Source organism: Crocodylus porosus, unplaced genomic scaffold (assembly GCF_001723895.1).
Source record: "Crocodylus porosus isolate Cpor-Errol unplaced genomic scaffold, CroPor_comp1, whole genome shotgun sequence".
In the NCBI taxonomy this organism is placed as follows: Eukaryota; Metazoa; Chordata; order Crocodylia; family Crocodylidae; genus Crocodylus; species Crocodylus porosus.
This window is the reverse complement of record NW_017728886.1, coordinates 120761891-120779971: the sequence shown is the minus strand read 5'-3', so window position 1 is coordinate 120779971 and position 18081 is coordinate 120761891.

The window sequence follows — 18081 nt, the reverse complement described above, 5'->3', positions numbered from 1 at the left end:
TGTATATGTATGACCTGTTAGTGTAAAAGGTGCTACCAAACTCAGATCAGGGGAAATCTTGGTCTACTGGGCCCTGAGTAACCCCTCTGTAGAGAAATATATCATCTTGCTGACACTCCCTTGTTCTCTGCCTAATTGATCGCGGCTAGGAACGAGCCCAGAGACGGGACGTGGCCAGTGCTCCTTGGCGTATGAGCACACCCTTCGGTGTATGGGTGCTATGCAGTAGCTGGCCAATTTCCCCAATACCATACAAGTCGAAAAACTCCCCGTGGATCTGATCCTTCAGGTAAACAGCCAGCCAGTGTTTTCCAGATTGATTATGCAAGTGCATGTTGATCACCAAGCTCAAGGGTCTTTGAGACAGTCAAGTCTTAGGAAGCCAGTCGCAGGGGAAAATGTCTAAGAAAGTCTCTTTGGCATAAGGGTCTGAGGATAAAACCCTGGCAAGCTATTCAGCATCTATGTTCGCATGTAGTCAAACAGGACGTTTCTCCTCTGATTTATTTCTATGATATTGTCAAAGACCCCGTACACGTTCATGTTAACCGTGGTGGGCAAAGACACAGCAAAGTGTATTTTTGCTCTCAGGTTCCTGGTTTTAATCAGTGAATAATGATCAGCACACTCCTGGTCAAGAGACAGGTCAAAGGCAAACAAGGCATACTCCAGGGCAAACTCCTCATGATTGATTATCAGCGCCTGGTCTTTCATAAGTTTACCAGCTGTCTGTACCGGCTGCATGTATTCTCTCATGCAGTTACTGTTCTCAAAATCTGGTAGTAGGAGTTTTGTAGGGGTTTGTTGTCCATAGATATAGAGGGCCACAAAATTAATATTGTAATGTTTAAAGTTAAAGGGATTCTTAGAATAATTCCCGCTAAAGGCATCATTATCCACAAACCCGATAATGACAGTTTAGGCAGCTGCCCCAAAAACAGATTCTCCTGATTGCTGACTTGGCTGCCAGCAGGAATGCCAAACGCTTTCATACCCATGACAGTCTGTGGGTTATTTAGCATTGGCCAGAAACAAGGCCTCTGCACGGCCCAGTTGGACACCCTGGGCTACCTCCAGATTTTCACAAAAAGTGAGGTGAATGTGAGTTTTAGTTTACATTGGCCAAACACTACGGCACCCATCAAGCAGAAGACATCTTTACAGTCAGTTTAATTTTCAAGTCCATGGCATTCAGCAAGTTTTTCTTGGAAAAAAAAAATCGCTATGGAGATGGTCAAGCAGCTCTATCTTTTTACTCTGGCCTGTCAGTTTTGCCCATCTCCAAAACTGTGTTTAGCACCATCCTGCCTGACTGTTTCATGATGTCTGGGGGTATCTTTTTAAAACAGGCTGGCAGAAAATTGGGTGGTGAGGGTGTCATCACTGTAGTTGAGGACCTATTTGATGGAAGCTCAGTAAGGGTAACAGTTGTTGCTCTGGCTTATGAGACAATCTCTCAGAGTGACATCCAGCTGACTGAAGACAGAGGCCAGCGGGTAATTCACCAAACCCACTGCTGCCCCGGCATCAAGATTGGCTCTGTCTGCTTTTACAATCTTGCAGCAAAGATACAGCAGTGTGTTGCTCAGATCCATATAAACTTCACCGTTCCTGGCAATGAAAAAGTCAAGGGGGCCAGACTCAGTAATATCCGAGAGTGGGAGAGGGGATCTCAACATACAGGCTTTTCTTAATGCTGGTCTGCATAGGGCCTATTTGAAACGCATCCAGTTCAGATTTGACGCATCCTTCAGACCCACAGTGAACAAACGCCATGGCAATTAAAATATATGTTCTCTCCAGAAGAGCCCCCTTCTTTCTCCCAGGCTGCTTCTTGGTCTTTCGTGTATGGCTGACCTGTTGACTTAACCTTTTCTTTTTAAGAAGTTGGGGAGGTCCTATACATCTGAGTGTGGTATGCCTCTCTTTCTTTTAAGGCTCCTTCTTTGGATATACATGAGGCCGGACCCCTTCTGCTTTGTTGGCTTGACCACTTTATCCAGAACAGCTTGAAAGACATCTTAGGCTATGTTTTGAGCCACATTTTTAGTAGAAAAATCCTGGCACAGGTGTTGCTGGGCAAAGTGATGTAAAAGCCACTATCGCACATCTCAGCCTTCTGACTGAGATATCCCTACATATTAAAAGCTTGGGAGGCTTCCACCGAGCTGTTAAATTTAGCTGGCCACCCCAACCATTTCAGCAGCAACCGCTTCTTTCTCCCTTTTCCTTCTAAAACTTTTTCAACCCTGTAAACTCTGTCCTGTTTGGGATTCACTTTTTGTAGTTCATTAAGGTAAAAAGAACCCTTGATAGGTTCATCTTTCTAATCTTTTAGGCAGCATATAGGCATCTGCACGTCTAAGGACTTCATCCACTATGAAAATCTCATCGGTGAATGTTTGCTCATAACCTTTTTCAAACTCCCCTTTGGTCCTAGACATCCTCATGTAGTCTCCTTTCTGAACACAGGTGCTGCTGCTTTTATTTTGAAATAGTCTCCATACACGGCTTTCCACACCTGTGGAGAGTTTGAGAAGTTCACATCAACAGGCCTGGTGCAAATAGTTCTGTGAACACTGGTAGTAGGTCTTTATGAACTCTGGTAATGCATCAATATAGCGAAAGGTTGTGGGCTATAAAATACCTCCATATCTTTGATTTTAATGTTTTGTTAAACCCCTTTACCACTGCCATTTTCACTTTACTGTTCATCATAAAATGGTGAATATTATACTGTTTTAACAATTTGTTAAAAGACTTAAAAAAAATTATTTCCCCTGAACAGTCTGTAATTTTTGAGGTATACGGTCCTCTGTAAAAATGGTTTTAAAGGCCCAAGCTATTTCACTGCCTGACTTGTCTTTTAGACCCATGGCCCAGGAATACTTTGATAATATGTCTATCACTGTTATGATGTAGTTAACCCCACGACTGTGCTTGGAAAACTGCTGCATATCCACTAAATCTGCCTGCCTTTGGGCATCGATATCTGAAACATTCATTTAAAATGTTTTCTCACCAATTTTTATAGGGTGTAAGCATTCTGGATTTGAAAGCCAGGCAGCCACCCCACTTCTGTTCTGCCTTTTAGCTGCTTCAAAAAGCATGTTCACCCCACCAAAATTCCCAGCTTCACCAGGAGAGTAATAAACTTCCTTTAACAAAGCCTCCTGTGTAGACATGTCTGGTAACCACTGTGCCCCCCCACCCCATGCTAGCACCTGTGTGGTGTATTCAAACACTTGAGAACAAATTTAAACCATGGTAAAACAAAGTTTATTAAGCAGGTAATGAAATACAACATTAACAGAGGTCTTCAGCCTTGACTTGAACAGTTGTTCAAAACCAGGTCACACAAGAAACCTTCTTCTGAACAGGGTTGGGCTACTTTTTTTATTTGAAAATAGTCCCCTGTAAACCCCTGCTCAGTGGCCTCCATGGCCTTGTAGCCCTGCTCAGTGATCTCCACAGGCTCAAAGCCAGGGTTGGTGGACACAAACACAGTTTACGTAAAAGACCTTTACTTTCAGCGGGGTGCCAATGTACAGGTTTCGGAAGCCCTCTGTGAAGGCATTGTCTACCTGCAAAAAGATTGTAATTAACACAGGCCCAGACAGTTACAAGAAAAGCACCCCACAAAAATAATTTACATTAGTTACTTCAGCAGAGCCCCTTGAGACAGAGTTGTCCGCACTCTCCATAGGTAGGTCTGATACGAACTGCTTGAGTTCTGGTCTTGTTTTGGTAGACGTGGAATCCATCTCATACTCCTGAAACTCATTTTTATCTGCCCTGCTTGCCTTAGCACTGTCTCAGGCAAACAGAGGGCTCACTTGGGAAAGCGGATAGACCTGGTGGGCTTGCAACCTAAGCCCCACCCCTCTACTCACTCTGGTTGGTTTGGTGATGTTCTTGGGGAGGTCTGAGGCCTCTGAAACCCCTGCTAATTGATCAGGGGTGGTGGGGCAGGTTCTTAGAGGGGTCACCCCCCTCCACTGCTACGTTATAAGCCATGCCTGTGCCTGGGGGGCTAGAGCAGTCTGGGGCCTGATAGGTCATAACTGTACCGTGTGGTCTAGGGCAGGCTTTGCAGCATGAGGGATGGGCTCTGGGGGGATGAATGGGCTGTCCTTCTGATGTCATGGACTATGTGGTGGTGCTGTCACACACCATGTGACTGGGGTGGAGGCGGAGTTACTGATGTCACACCATGTGACTGGGGTGGGGGTGGAGTTGCTGATGCCACACCTGTGATGGCCAGAACCAAAGAAATTAATAAGCAATAAATATGTGCTTCTTGGAGGCATTTGAAACTTTTGTCTAATATGCAGCTTGTATTTTTGTAACTTGCAAATGTAGCTTGTAACTGTTTGTGGAACTGACTAGACTTCAAAGACAAAGCTATAGCTGTGAAATTAGCTGACTTAATAGTTCTTTCTTGTTCAGAATGTAGCCTAAATGATGATAAAAAATTGATTCAAATGCCCAGCCTATCTAGTACATTTCAAGAAAGGACATCTCAAAAAAGCATACTCAGAGAGTTTTGAAGAGGCTGGATTTAGGCGGAGTAATGTTAATTTTAAACCTGAAGATGTTGTGTTGCAATTTGCTTATTGGATAATCCCCAGCTTGGACAGTAACTTATTATAATAATTTCTAACACCTTTTAACTCCATAGGATAATAGCTATAAAGCAATATTATGAATGGCTATATAACTAAAAAATTAGCATAATTAGAATATAAAAAAACACACACATCATAGTAACCCTTGGGAAGGATGGAACAGAAGAGTCATTGCTGTTCCATACCCCATGGATATCCCTTACTCCGTGAGAGTGAGAACCAGATCCTGATTGAGAGGCTTCCACTGGTATCCTTCAAGCAGCCCAGTTCAGAGACGTCTGACTTCGCTGATTCAACTTGCTGTGCATCTTCTAACCGAGGGACTACCGATAAGTTACTAACCAAGTGAAAACTCTTAGTTAATTTCTTTATCTGTTTTATTATCATTGTCAATTTTAATCTGTATTGTTATGTTGTCTGCTTATTAGCTTAACCTTTTTATTAACTATTATATATGTAAACTATATTTTTTGTTGTCATAAGTAAAATACATTCTTTTTTGTAAGTAAAACTTGTCATTTCTTTCCTTTCCAACATCACCTTCTCGATCCTGAACCAAAAAGCCCAATGGCTAATAAAGTTGCAGTGCCCAGTCAGTCTGCAACTAAATTGATATACTCACAGTGCCCAGCTGGCCTGTGACACACACCATGTGACTGGGGGTGGGGGCAAGGTTTGTGATGTCAAACACTGTGTGACTGGGCCAGGCTTTGTGTTGTCGCACACCGTGTGACTGGGGTGGGGGTGGGGTTTGTGATGCCACATACCATATAAGGGGAAAAGAGGGTGGAGTGATGGGGACGGGACTTCCAGTCCTGCCTACCTGTCACATTTGCCCTGGTGGGTAGTGTTCCTATATATTACTAGTGATCTTCAAACTTTTATAGTGAAGATCACTTTTTGAAAGTGAAGGTAAAGGGCATCCCAGGATCTACTAAGCCCCCAACATGCCTCCCACACCCCCTGCCCTGCCCCCACCTCCTGTCCTGCCCCCAGGGCAAGGGCACAGCAATAACAATATTGCCAAGGGCACAGCAATAGAAGACTTTTTAAAGGTAAAAATTTCCCTCCATTCTCTTCCCTGCTCAGAGGCACAACACTTCCCCACCTGCCACTGCCTCTACTGTTCCAGCAAGAGGAGCTCCACGGCTGCTCCAAGCAGGCTCAGCCAGGACAGTAGCAGCAGGTAGGCAGGATCCCCAACACTGCATCTGATCCCAGAATCTGCTCTCCCCTCACCCTGCACACCATTACAAGCTGCCCAGGCTCTGACCCCACTCACCCGGTGGCAGGGGGAGTAGCAGGGCAAAGAGGGGGATCATCCCACTCAATCAGCCCGGCCTGGGCACCAGGGGGCAAGGCTCAGCACAGCCATGTGCATCCTGCCACCATTCAACTGTTCATACGCCCCCCCCCACTCCCAATCATGGAGCATTTGACAGTCGATCTCAGTTGGGGGAGCTGAGCGCATATGCACTTAGCACCCTCCCAAACTGAGATCAACTGTCAGAGGCTCCATGATCAACTAGTCAATCAACATCAACCTGTTGGTGACCACTGATTTAGAGATAGCCTCTGTGTAGATTAACTCTGTGTTGCAGAGTTCTGACAACCACCAACAAATGGCTAGTCACGTAGCAATGAAAGTTGAAACAACTGAAGAGTGGATGTATGCGTTGCCAGGTGCTACAGACATTCACTGACCAGTTACAGACAGAAATGGCACTTTCAGGCTTGTGAAATGAAACCTAAATAGTCACCATCCATTTCTCTGTAGCCAAAGTAGTTGTCATTTTGGTGCATCTTTGCTGAAGGGTGCTAAATAGGGCTGTGCAAAACTTCGGATCACGATTCAGATTCAGAGATGATTGGGATGATTCAGAGGCTGAATCTATGAATCAAAATTGAATTGCTAGAAGCTTTAGGCTTTCTGAATTGATTAGGAGCTTCTGAATTGCTTTGGAAAAGATTTGGAAAAGATTCGGCGATTTGGAGATTCGGCCATAGGGTATAATGGCAAATCAATAAAATATCTATTACTTCGTTGTTTTTTGGCTGATTCAGATCAAAATTGCAGGGGGTGATAGCTCATGCTGGGTGCATAAAGTCTGCCAAGTTTCAAGGACATAGGTTTAGGGGTTTCTGGGAAACTGCACCTCAAAGTCCTGAAAGCAAAATACATGTCACGTGTATGTGTTAAGCCACAGTGGGGTGAAAACCGCAGGGATGGTAGCTCTTGCTAAGGCCACCAAGCCTGACAAGTTTCAAGGAGATAGGTGCAGGGGTTTCTGGGAAACTACACCTGAAACTGCTGAAAAGCAAAACTCATGACATAGATGACACTGTGTGTGTGTTAAGGTGCAGCGGGGTGAAAACTGCAGGCCTGCTAGGGCCAGCTGCGGCCACAAAGCTTGCCAGCTGTCAAGGAGATAGGTTCAGGGGAAGTCTGGATTCTGGGGCTCTACACCTCTGGCCACAGGCAGGCAAAAGTCATGACATGGGTGCCTGTGGGACTGTGTGGGTGTTCAGGTGCACCCTTTCTGGTGCTGGGGCCTCTACACAACAGGGCAGTGTGCCCTCGTGACGTCTCCTCCTCCCCCACAGCGTTGGTCCGGTCCACCACTGTAAACAACAGCAGGTCAAAATAGCTTAGCTGGCTCAACACCAACAGCACCAGCAGCATTGAAGGTAGCCAGATGGAACTGTCACAGAGTCTCTCTTTTTTTATAAAGGAATTGACAGCAAGAAGTAAAGATATTATGTTGGATATATGTGATTCATGCTGTGTGATGGTTTATCTTGGGTTTTTCTGTTTATATGTTTATTGTGAAAAAAACCAAAGGAGTTAGAAAAATATATCTTAGGAAGCTTTTGGGATGAAAAACCCTTTGTCAGGCTGAGGAAGTACCTGCAGTTGGTGTGTCTCCTGGTCCTGGATGGAAGGAATAGTAAAGAAGCCAGAGGCTGGCCTGGCATGCAATTCAGGCAAGAAAGCCTGTCAGTGAAAATGGAAATGGAGGCATCATGGGGTGAGGGAAAGGCTGGGGGGAGGCCAGGGCAGGGGATGTAGCAGTGCAGGTAAAAGTGTAGAGGTGCAGTTTATCAGAAACCCCTGCACCTATCTCCTTGAAACTTGTCAGGTTTTGTGGCCTCATCAAGAGCTACCACCCCTGCAGTTTTCACCCCACTGTGGCTTAACACACGACACAAGTTTTCCTTGTTACCTTGAAACGTGGCAGGTTTCATGCTCTCAGCATAAACTACCAGCTCTGCAAGTTTCATCTGAGTCAGCCAAAAGACAACAAAATAATAGCCATTTCATTGACTCCCCATTATACTCCATGGTTGAATCTTTGAATTGGCTCTGAATCTTCCGAAGCGATTCGGCCAAATCGAATTGGAAAAACAATTCAGATCTCTGGCATCCAAATCAGTTGAATCTGAATCTGAATCTAATAGTTCCCTATTCGCACAGGCCTAGTGCTAAACTCAGCATGCAACAATAGGAGTGTAGCCTACAGCCTCACCATTGCTGTGAATGACAGCAGCGATAGGCAAGTTCAGCAGTACATTGTAGGGCTCAACAAGGAGCTTGTTGATGAGTGAGGTGCACATACTGGAGAGAGCAGAACTCTTCAATACTGCAGGGACCCGACAAGTTTAGAGGAGAAACTGAGCAAGAAAAGGAGCTTAGACGTGTTAATGCAAGATTTTTTATTTTTGTAGGGCTTGAACCTCCTTCCTTTCCTTTTCCTGCTCTTCTGTCTCTGACTGATGGCCACACAGAGGTGGTCAGGGTGTTGGCTACAAAGGACCAACTCACAGGATCATCATAAAATTCTAGTTTATTGGACAGATGCAAAAATCAGACCATAAACCTTGCTACTGATCCCCTCAAAACACACACACACACACACACACACACACAGAGTAGCTAGTTCTGAACACTAAGCACCAGTGTCAAGGTATCTGTATCCCCATGCACTGAAGTCTGCTGTTGATGGTCACTCAAGGCTTCTTTCATTGTGAAGTTGCTGCAGAAGGGAGTTCCTGGCTGGTCCTTCTGGCTGGACAGGCAGGGTGTGGGTCAGGTCAAAGAGGGTGCCATTGGGGGTCATTTTTCACTGCCTTTTATCCTTCCCTGGCAGACTTTGGTGACTCCCCACTTCTCAGGCATACCCAATCCAGGGGTCAATGACCTCAAGGGATGTCCCTCTTGGTAGCTGCTGGATGGCAGCTGTCAGCCCCAGGGGTCACATCCACAGGTAAGTGCAGTCTCAGGAGTCCGTTGATGAATTTTGATTGATTCACTGCCGTGATAAAATAGAGCTCTAGAAGTGGTTGATCAGGGGCTATTTCGGCCCCAAGGGTCTGTTTCCAGAATTGTTTAGCTCACACTGGGGCTTCTGTACCTTTAACAGTGAAGTTTCAGGGAGTTCCTGGCTCTGTATTGATTCTTTCCTCTCCTTAGTCTGTAGTATGTAGGTGTTAATTGCCACTCCTTGTTTATTGCCACTTGTTAACCTGCTTATGCAGACAAGCTACTGTGTTACGCAATCAACCATGATTCATTCAGGGACCAGCTCCATACAGAGATTTCTGTCCTTGCTAACATTGTTACATGTTACAACTTACTTTAAAACTTAAAGTACATTTGTAAAAGCATCTACAAGCTCTATTTGCACTACAAATACATTTTATATAAAAATAATAATGGATATGATAAAAGAAAGAAAGAGAGGAATGAAGAAAAGGTAGAAAAGAGAAAGCATCTCCTAAAGGGGGCAACTACTGCAAAAGGGGCTTTTGCCATATGGAAGAGCTTCACATGGGGGGGAGGGGCAGGCAAAAAGGTTTCTTGCTAGAAGAGAGCAAAAGAACTCATGTTTGCAGAACCAGGCAGCAACATAAACTTCTCTCCTCCTGCATGAATCTCACTTTGGCCTCTAGCACAATCCAAGAAAGAAACACTGCATCTTAACAAATAAATATTAAGAGTTTGCTGTCTGCATGCATCCATGTTCATTAAGATGTTCTGTTCCTTTCCTGGATGTTCCCAGTGCTTTAAGGGAAGGCAGGCTGCAGGTTTGGCAGAGGGCAATCAAGGAAGCCACATGACCCAAAAGAGGCTGGGCTTGCAGGATATAAGCCTGGGGCCTGAGCTAGGCAGGCAGTCTGACTTGGAACCCATGGAGAGAAGGGTTCCTAAGCAGACAGCAAGGCTCTTGACTAACACTTGAGTTGGGGTTGGCAACACTGGTGGTTTAAAAAAAAAAAAAAAAAAAAGATATTGTAGAAGCAGTGAAAATCTTAACTGGCCTGGGAGCAGGGCCTGGGCCTGTACCCAGGCTAAAGGGACAGGGGCAGAGGCTGAGGATTAGTGCCACAGCTAGCTCGGGCTGGAGGGCCTATAGCCCAGAAAGGGTGCATTAATGCCTATTAATGGGTGAGTAACCACAACCTGTAGGGCTTAGGCATAGCTGAAAGGGGAGATGAGGAGGCCATATAACTAGCCCTTAAGACAATGAGCAGTGACACCTCTGTTCATGAGTATGCAATCTCATTTGGGAAACCTGGTAGGGCAGCCTCTCTCCTTCCAAAAGCATAAATCGCATCAAGCTGTGACAGGCAAATGGAAGTGGAGATTGCCCACAGAAAGCAAAGACAATGAGAGCTGAGGGGACTCTAGGGGCACTGTGGCCACCCTGGGGTGGATCTCTGTTACAATAATATTAGTTTTGGCTTTACTATATTCAGTTAACAGAGACTCATATTATTTTTGTTATAATAGGATTCTAGCTGACTACATACAATTCCATTCTTATTTAAAGACCAAAACATTACCTTTAACTGCTGTTAAGCACTTGCCCAAAAAGCAGTTATCTATTGGTCCTTGACCGCGTCTACAGCTGAGTAGCAGTTAGCCTGCCCCTGGTGTAGCACAGACACAATAAAGCAGGAGGGACAGAGCAGCATGTTTAAAGGTGCTGCTGTCGGGTATGGTAAATTTGGATGTTGAGGCATTGTCTAAATAAAACAGTTGGAGGGGTTGCTGGGTCAACATGAACGTTCTGGATCAGGAAAAGCATCTCTGCTTGCAGCTTTTCCAAAGCATCCTGTAGGATGAAAGTACCAGCCCCTTTCTTGATCAGCCAGACATCACTGCTGGTCCACTCCTTTCTACTTTTCTTTTTCATTATTCAGATGCAACCAGAGAAGACAATGAAGATCATCTATTTCTGCCATCTATTACTACACCACTGCTTAGGATGTTCATATATCAAATACCTCTTATTTACCACACTTTTCCCAGAGTCATATTCCTGCAGAGCATGGTACACTCAGTGTCCAGGCACATCTGGAGGGAAATTGCCTTTGTCTCAGACTTTATAGGTTGGCTCAGAAGTCTGGGGTTAGAACTGTCCAGAGTGCTGTCACTATTGAGGCACCTAGCTCTGTAACAGCAGCATCGCACAAGCGTGGGGAAGAAGCCTCATTATGGCAGGACGGCCACCGCTCCTTTACCTTCACATGGCTATTTGCCTCGGTTCAGACCCCACCTCTCACATCCTCCCTCTGCAACATTTATTTTGACATCTTTATTCTTGCTGGGATTCTGTACTGATGTTTCCAAAACTCCTTTCAGTAAGCTGAGGATATTGAGGACTCCTTTCCTGAACCAGACAGACACAGAAAGTTTAAATGGATATCTAGCTTGGTGCCAAAGCCCCATCAACATGTTTGCAATAGCAAGAAAGGGTGCTGGGGGGTCCTAAGCGCAAGTAGGCTCCCCACTGCTCCAAATTGCTCAAGCCCAGTAAATATTGCAGGCTCAGGGTTGTTGTGAGATGGTTGCTGGAGAACTGGTTATACTGGTACAAGTAATGCATTATCCTCAAAAAAAATGCTGTACTAGTGGAACAACACTAATAGGCAACTTGGATCTGACTTTACCAACAGAGTTGTGTTGGATAGAGCTCAAAACTGAACATGTAGGGACCTACCAGAACAGCAATTTTGCAGATTTCATCAAATCTAGCATTGCCTGTGAAATCACAGGGAAAAGACAATTTACTGAAAAGAACATAACAGCTCCCCGGAGGGAGCCAGCAATCCTCAGGGAGCTATGGCAGCCTACTGTGGTGGGGGGGAGGAAATCTGCCCACCTGAAGGGCCGCAAGCAAGTTGGTTATTGCCCCCCCAAGCCTCACCACTGATTGGCTGAGAGAGTAGCTCATCGTGTGGTCCCACTCCTCTCCAGTAGGCCAGGGCCACCCTCACAGCCAAAGGCATGGGGGAAACTACATTCTGCCTGCAAAATGGCTGTTGGGCCATTTTGACTGCATAATTGGGGGGCAGCCACCCCACATTCAGTAGGTCCCTAAGCATAAGCCAGGCCCCCCTGCTCCTCCTTCCAAAATAGCCTACTCACTTTTGATGAATAGATGATGTACTCCGTGCTTTAAGCTAGGGTGGGGAAGATGTCTCATCTCCAATTTTCTTTAGTAGAAGAATTGATTATACAGCCACCCCCCCACCCACCCCAGAGATGCATTGGACTACATTCACACTTAAAAATGCTTATGAGAGCCTTAACTGGTAGTATAATAAGCAGTATGCAAATCTAGACCAGCTCTAGCCTTCACTTAGAGTGTACATGAACAACAGCTGCCACTGCTGCTAGCCCAGCTGGTGCAGCCACTCTAGTTCCTACTGCCACTGCAGGCACAGACCCTGGCTGTTACATCTGTCTGTCACTACTCTAACTATCAAGTTCCCTCTGAAGGCAGCAGGACAGCTCCAAGTGCACCGATTTGCATATGATTGAAAAGTCCTTCCTTTACAGCAATGTTAATAGCATTTTAAAAGTATGTCATGTCTGCCAAACATAAATCAAGTTTCTGTATGATGACAAACTGTTTTTGTTTAAAGCAATTTAGCCAAATAGCAATTTTCTTCAATTTTTTTTTATTCCCTCCTAGGTGATTTTGATAAACCTCAGGTCCAGCAACCTCAACTGGAGGTTTTAAGGTAAATTTTTATTAGGCTCAATATTTGAGTCGTGCTTCTACAAACCTGCACCTTTGTAAGTTTAGTCTGCATCCTATGGGACCACACAGACATCTAAAGATATGCACAAGCTCAGTTGATTGCAGGATCTCACCCTTTGCTTATACTGTAGGAAAGATTGTTTTTCAGACAGATCCTACCAGGCAAGGATGTACTATTGATCCTAATCTATTTTTTTAAATTTCTCCTTTGAAGTATTATGGCACTTGAAAGTTAGATCATCAGTTCCAGAAGTATTTAAGCATTTGCAACTCATTTATTCATTCTCTCAGTAACATTTTCTTCCTTGAAGAAACAATTACACCTAAAATGTAAAGATTAGCTCTCCTTTAAAGGAAAAATTACATTCACATAACACCTGGTTGAAAGAATTTGGTAAAGTCTTGGCAATTTAAAATATAATTTTAGATGTAAAAAGGGGAAAGTTCTGAGCCAGTTTATAGTTCCCACAGTTTATATTAGGCATATTAGGTTAATGGTCATATGTTGACTTTGTTTAGTGGCTTAGTTTTACTACATACCTCAAAAAGTCAACTTAAAAGCTAACAAAATAGCACAACCCATTACTTGGGTCCAGTCCATTGTGAACAGATGAATCTACTCCAGAGAAGGTTGTAGACCTCACACAGTATTAAAACTACATACAAACTACATGGTCCTGAAATCTACATGAATGGTAAATAGCTGCTTCTATCAAGCAAACAGTACTCTCTGCAGCATCTGTTGGTGTTTTATAGTAGTAGGGACTGGGGGCTGAGGTGGCCTGGGCACTAAGGGGTACAGTTGACAGCCCAGAAGTCACAAGTTCAAAGGCAGAAGTGCTTATGGTACAGACCAATCCAATTCCACAAAGAAGGAAAATTCTGCTGAATACCTCCTCATCACAAGGACACAGGACAGGAGAAACTGCATTACAATACACTGAAAAGTCTTCAGCTAGAAAGGGACATTTAAGAACAAAAGTTGACCATGCCCATGCATTGGAATGCAATTTACAGAAACAGTTGCAAATGCTACAAAACTAGATAAGTGCATTTAAAGTCAGAATTAATACAATTCTCTTCTAACTTGTGTTACAACATTCCTTTTTTCCTTCTAGCATATATTCCACATGCTAGGATGTGCACACCTGTTGTGCACTTTTTGGCAAGAAAAACCTTCAAAATACCTGTTAGGGTAACAATGTGGATTTTTGGGGAGCATTGGATCTGCAGCTGAAACAAGGCTTTTAGTCTGTCTTTCAAAGCTGCTGGTCACAAAGCAGAATGATATATTAAGTTAACCTTGCAGATGCTTAGGCAAGTAGTTTCTTTAACAAAAGGAATAGTGTGCAGGATACACGATTCCTTGTATAAGAAGAACAAGATGCAGCCCACCAGCTATTGTTGGGAGGTAAAAGCAGACGACCTTGGAGCTGGTGCTGAAATCAGCAAAGAACAAGAAAGAACCAGCAAGTGATCGGGAGTACTCAAGTTCATAGCCTTATGCATGCACTTTTGGCAGAGAAGCATGTACATTAATAAAATGCATAGGCAATTTCATGTTAATGAAGTAAACAGCAAACAGAGAAGAAGCTTGAGATGGGAAGAGAAATGGGTTGAACCCAAGGAGGGACATAGGTGGAGTGAATATTAATATGCATGAACCAAGGTGTATAAAATGCAAGAACTAATGTTCAGTGCAAGTCCCCAGTCAGTTGATTTCTGGGACCTTCATCCAAAGCAGTCTCCATTCTGAATAAAGCTGTTGTGAGCACTGTGTGCTGGTGTTTCCTCCCTGCTTGCTCTGACTAATGAGTAACAGAATGGTATTAGGATCCATGAGCAACTGGATCATTGTCTCCTTAGTCATTGGGTGCCACATGGAATCAGGGTCTAACAATATCCATCAAGAGAATTGGAAACATTGATATTAACTCCTTAATGCTTTAACTGGCCTCTTGCACAAATTAAATATTTAGGAATAAGGATAAGTGTTACAAGTCACCTTTAAGCTATTCTACAGGGTACTTTAAAATGGGAGGGTTAACACATTAAAAAGGGCATTAAACTGTGCTACTGTGATTGGTACCCTCTAAGGCTGCCTCTACATATGCTTTTGGGGGGGTGGGCACAGGGTATTTTAAATTACAGTGGTTCCCAGGCAGCCACTAATTATAAACACCTGTCATGTGCATTAATCCTTAACCCTTAACTAAGCCTCAACAAATGAGGTCTAGGTAAAAGTGCCCTGTGGCCATTTAAAAAACAAAAACAAAAACAACCCCCCACACACACACAGCATGTCCAGATGAGTGCAATCATGCAGTATGTGGTGCTACAAACATGTTTGCAGCACCACATACTATGCAGTCTGGTGTTCTTTGCATGTGCTGCTGAAGAGTGGAGCTGGGCTGCATTGCAACTGAAGGACAGAAAAAAAATTCACTACAGCTGGAGTCCTAGAAGGCCCCCAGCACCCCAGGTAAGGCTGCTGGCTGGCTCCAGCCTCCCCTATTGTCCCTGGGGAAGCCTGCCAATGTGCCAAAGCATGCATGGCACAGGTGTCCCTGGGGAACCAAACATCTATACACATCTTAAGCCCCTGTGTGTGCATCCACACACATGACACTGTGGCTATGCTGCAGCATTCCAGTTAGAATGCAAAACAGATTGATTAATCAAGTCTGCTCTCATGCATTCTGTTAGACCAACTCCATGTGACGCCTAACAACGATAGCAAATGGGCCAGCACAAGCATTGGCTTCACAAAGCAGCTTTATTGCAAGACAGCACTCAGGGTACCCATAACTTGAGTGACCCAGAGCATCTTTTCTAACAGTCTTTTACCAAGGTTGATTTACATAGACCCCACCTTGTTCCCATCTTACAATCCTGTCCCTGTTTACCTGCTTTGCATATTATATTCCCCTATATGGCACTTTATTTCCACCCCCTACTATGACCATCAGTGCCCTTTGTCATCGCTAAGTGTTGCTAGGATTGTTATCTACAGCACATTCTTGTTGCTTCTTGTTCCCCTTCCCTGTACAACTGCAGCCTTCAGCATATTCATGTCCTGTTATCTTTCTGGCCTACTGCATTCTAATTAGAACTACTAGCACATGTATAGGCAGCCTAAATGTCTTAAGGTTGCACCACTTCAGGGAAGGATCATCTTTGAGCCATTCTACCCAGATCACGCTAGGGTATTGTCAGTTTGTTGTCAGTCCAGAGACAAAACAATCAGTTTGGAGCCATCCAGGATGCAAGACTCCCAGTACTTCTACTCCCGACAAGCTTTCCAGCCTCCCAAGTTCTACTGCCTAGGGGGTGATACTGGTCTCAAGTCCACATCCACCGCCCCTAGTGAGTATGACCTTAGCTTGTGGCCACTACACTGCCACTTTCAAGGACCCCAGGAGACCCAACTGAATCCCTGGGCTGTAGGCTAGGCACACAGCTGTGTTCTGGCCATGCTTAACCCCCGCCTGGGTTCCTCTGCTCCTTAAGGAAGCCTAGGGTCCTGGCTCCTAGTAACACCCCTGCTCACCAGGCCTATCAGTGGCAAGTTACAGTTGTGCAGACCACAGATGGCATTAAGCCTTAACCTATGAGTACTATGAAACCAGTTCTAACTTTAAAACTACCTAACACTCCACAGATTTAGAATTTTTTTTTTTTTAAACCAAAGGCAATAGTAACAGCACCCCAAGTTCCAATGCTTTCTTTCCTTGAAATTTCACAAAGAGAGCAAAGATATGCCAGTGTTAAAAGACAGAAAAAACCTCTCAAAAAGTGAAAGGTTTCTTTGTAGGGTTATTAGATATACAGGACGCTTCACCGAATAATTCAAGGAAAGAGTGAAGCAGCCAAGTAAGCATTCCCACCTCAGTTGCATACTACAATTGAAGCACACAGAAAAACAGAACACAGACAATCTATCATCTTTATTTAAAGCCATAGTTTGATGCGTTACAATAGGATACGATAGGCATTAACATTTAAATCCTATACAGTTTATTAACAAGCAACTTTACTTTTCTGTAAGAAGCCTTTCCTATTCTATAAGAACTCTTTCCTATGATTCTTTGAATTAGAAGGAAAGAGTGCATATGTTCAGAGAAGCACGAGGGGCAGCATCCATATAGCGGACAACTGAAGTGCAGCTTAAGATTAATGTTATATCTCAAGTATCCAAGTCCATGTCAAACCCCTGCTAGATGCACACATCCCCATAATAGGTTTACCACAGGAAGATGCACAAACAACTCCAATTCCTACAGTGAGGACCCATACATGCCCTCACCAGGTAACAATCTACACTTTAGATAAGTAATTTAGCACTGGTCTCAAGCTATACTTTGGTTGGCCAGCAGGTGAACCAGAACTGTCCAAGACTGGGGCAGGCAATTATTTTGGGTGGAGGGCCGCTTACTGAGTTTTGGCAAGCCATTGAGGGCTGCATGATAGGCAGCCAGAGGCAGAATAATATTAAGTTTTCTAAATTTTTTTAGGGGCCCTGAGCTGGATAGAATGGCCTGGCAGGCCACATCTGGGCCATGTTTTGCCCACCCCTGGTGCAAGAGAATTCAAACAGGATTCTGTACTGCTTAAGTATCTATATACCCAGTCTAGGCAATGAAAAAAAGTTAGAATCTTAGGAAAGCTCTGTCCCTATTAATTAGCAGTAAGTGGGCAAGTCAAAGAGACATATGATCCCATTGGGTTGCACCTCTATGGGAGTCAGTGTATTAAGGGAAGCCTGAATTCTCAGTGTGGGTGATCCAAAGTAGAATACACATGCCCTCAAACATCCACTGAAATTAAGAAAAGGCTTTGAGTATAGACAGAATCTCAAGGCAGTACTTTCAAGCTTAAAAGGTAATTCAAACATTCTGAGATTAAAGTAAAGACGGGGAGAGGAATGGTTTTTAGGATGGATATGAAGAAAGTTAGAGGAGTGTGACAAGATTTCATGCCTTTCCTGCCCTTCCCCCCCCCACCCCCCATGAAAGGCTCAGGTTTTGTCTACCATGGATGTAACTGGGTGAAGAATAGAAGCCTGTCACTTGGTGACTGGGCAAGGGTCACAGAGGGCAGAGTGACTCAATTGCCTAAGGGAAGGAGTTAGAGTAGGGGTGGGCAAAATCTGGCCCATGAGGCCATTCTATCCAGCCTGCGAGGCCCCTAAAAAAAATTAAACGAATATTTAAATCTGCCCTTGGTTCCTGTCAAAAAATGACAGGAACCAAGGCCTGTAGGGACCCAAGGGAAGCCCAGCAGGTTCCCACAACAGCAGGGCCCACCTGGTCCCATGCCTGGGACCACATGCTGCCCCGTGCCAGAACTGCAGGTAAGGGGACAGGGAAGGAGCTTGGGGAAAAGCTGAGTGCAAGGGGGGG